Genomic DNA, 2,856 nt, shown 5'->3' on the forward strand with positions numbered 1-2,856 from the left:
ACTAGAACAGAACTAGAACAGAACTAGAACAGAACTAGAATAGAACTAGAACAGAACTAGAACAGAACTAGAACAGAACTAGAACAGAACTAGAACAGAACTAGAACTTTAATATTGTATAAAACAAGTAGCTCGTTTTATAACCCTCTTTTACGTAGAGTACTTTTAAAAACATTTTTTCGTGGTACTTTTTCATTAAGTACTTCCTTTTTCATAGTTAGTCTGCAAATTAATGTAATGTAAATAAATTTTAATCAACATTTAAAGTCATAAGTGTAAATGACTGCATCAAATTTGTGGACATTGATTCATATTTAACAATTAGTCATTCCTTCAGATAGTCAGTTGTCCATCATTTAAGTAAATGATAAAACGTATTAAGAGAATTTTTTTTCAATGTATTCATGTATTCAAAAATATTTACCATAGATTTTATTTAAATTTTAATTTGTTGAAAATTGTTTGATAATTTCAAGATAGTTAGTAACTCAAATTTACCCTACTTAAACTATCCTGACTTTTCGTATACTAAACGCCTTTGCTGCTGTAACGTTTTCCTTTCGAATACTAATTTCAAATGAAATTTTTGGTATTTTAACTACAAATTAAGCGATGTGTTAATTGCCATTAATTTGTATGCCATTCTCTGGGTATGTGTGTGTGTGTGTTGTTCTGTGTAAATGTGTTGATTTTGTGGTTTGGCAAACTGTTGATTTGAGGGTAAATGAATTGAACATTATTGTGGTTTTTTGGTATTTTAGTTACCATAATCTAGATGACTTTTTGAGGGGAGAGAGACTTAAGGTGTAGAAGTGGTAGTGATTTTTAAATTTTTAAAAATTTTTATTGCAGTTTGTTTTTAATAAAAATCTTACCTTATATGATCCTAAATTTTTAACCGAACAGGCTAATTTAATATTACGTCCAGCAGGTACTGTAACATTTTCAATATATTCAGTAAATTCGGGTTCTTCGACGACAGCTGTAAGAAAAAAAAAAACAAAAACAATTAAACATTTAAACATTTAAACATTTAGGAAATCAATCGTCTATTTAAATGTTTTCAACAAAATGTTAATTTTTGTAAATTATACCGTTTATAATTATATTCCATATATCATGATATAATTTAAAGATAATAACAACAAAAATATATGCAATTGATGTTTGTGTATGTTTATACATATAATGCTTGTGTTGTTGTTATTACTTTAATTTGTATTTAAGATAATATATAGTTTTGTAATTAATTTCAATCAAATTTCAATTATTGAACTAATAAATTAACTGGCAATAAACATAAAATGTTTACCCACCAATAACAATGAGGCAATTGTAACATAGAAAACATATAAGTGTATATATACGAGCTGGGAATGAAAAGCTATTAAAAAAAACTGTCTGAAATAAGGACTGTCGTTTGCACTTAAGTCTGTAATTAAGACATGAGTATTGATAATTGATTATGGTCTGGACTATAGACTATAAGCTGTACGGTAGGCTATAGTCTGGACTATAGAATATAGTCTGGAATTTAGACTATAGTCTGGACTATTGTCTGTAGTCTGGACAATTCTCTAAAGTCTGGCCTATAGCATATTGTCTGAACTATAGACTGTAGCCTGCACTATAGTATTAAGAATAGACTATAGTCTGTATTAAAGACTATGGTCTGGACTATAGACTATAGTCTAGACTATAGACTAGACAATAGAGAACCGGAAATGACTGTCCGGTTTATCGTCATATGTATGTTGGTATACATATAACATACTTATGTATATATATATGTGTATGTATGTTTATATTAATTCTTCATATTGCATGAATAAACAAATAATTTAACATGTTTTTGTATATGTGTGTATACATCCGTTTCCCTTTTTTTACACATCGCCCACAAAACACGCAAAACATTTGTAAACACACACAAACAAACTCTTACAAATTCGTACATATTTATACTAATGTTTGTGAGTATGTACATATGTATATATGAACTGCGGGTAAATCTAATGATATGTAAACGATGTTGTTAAATGTTTTAATAGGAACGTACATACTCACACATTGCCCGGTAGTAACATACGGAACATACAAACATTCAATCTTCAAATGTTGGTTATCAAGTGTATATTATTCAAGTGATTTGGTGAGTAAGTATTAATTCATTTTGTTCCCCTTTAAAACTGCAAGGTAATTCGAAATATGTTCATATGAATGTGAAATGTTTTTCAGCATATATGTATGTAAAAGTCTGTTATTCACTCTCGTTTCTAATCATCGTCATTAATATTACACTACTGCTGCAATTTAATGAGTACGAGGGAGACAGAGCTACTTTTGCCAGTTCATGTTGTCGTTGGTAGTGGTAATGGTGTATGGTATTCAATGAATTTTCACAATACAACATCAACAAGTCTGTCTAAGTTACATGTGTTAAACATGAATGATTGAAATTCAATTCGTAAATTAAAGATAGTAAATGAAAACGGGACGAAGAGGAAATACAATGTTACTATACGATGTAGTGTATGAAATGTTTTATAAGGTTTTTAACAATAGCGATTATGCCGTTTGAACTTAATCGACTATTGAGGTCAAATAGAAGGAAGAAGAATAGTTGAGGTGTTATCGAGATTTTAAGTTGTTTTCTTAAAACGAGGTTACACAAATTACTCTTTTTAAAAGTTTGTACTTTTTTCTACAATCGCAAGCAATATTTAGTTTATTTTGAAATGCAGGCTTTAGTCTTTACTAAATACTACAGTATTTGCTATAGAATATAGTGTGTCTTAACTAAAGTGTGAATTATAGACTATTGTGGATTATTACTTAAAGTCCGGACTATATACT

At 28.9% G+C, this 2,856-nt stretch overlaps 1 protein-coding gene across 1 annotated transcript in view; it reads right to left on the reverse strand.

Annotated features, from left to right (window-relative positions):
• The window catches only part of LOC111680288 (lachesin), a 45,364-nt gene extending 44,388 nt beyond the window's left edge, over positions 1-976 (reverse strand). Inside the window, exon 1 of the mRNA XM_046956194.1 lies at positions 876-976. The gene's annotated coding sequence lies outside the window, so the exon portion shown is untranslated. The remainder of the gene's footprint in view (positions 1-875) is intronic.
• Between the last annotated feature and the right edge of the window lie 1,880 nt (positions 977-2,856).

The sequence above is a fragment of the Lucilia cuprina genome, chromosome 2, assembly GCF_022045245.1.
Source record: "Lucilia cuprina isolate Lc7/37 chromosome 2, ASM2204524v1, whole genome shotgun sequence".
Classification (NCBI taxonomy): domain Eukaryota; kingdom Metazoa; phylum Arthropoda; class Insecta; order Diptera; family Calliphoridae; genus Lucilia; species Lucilia cuprina.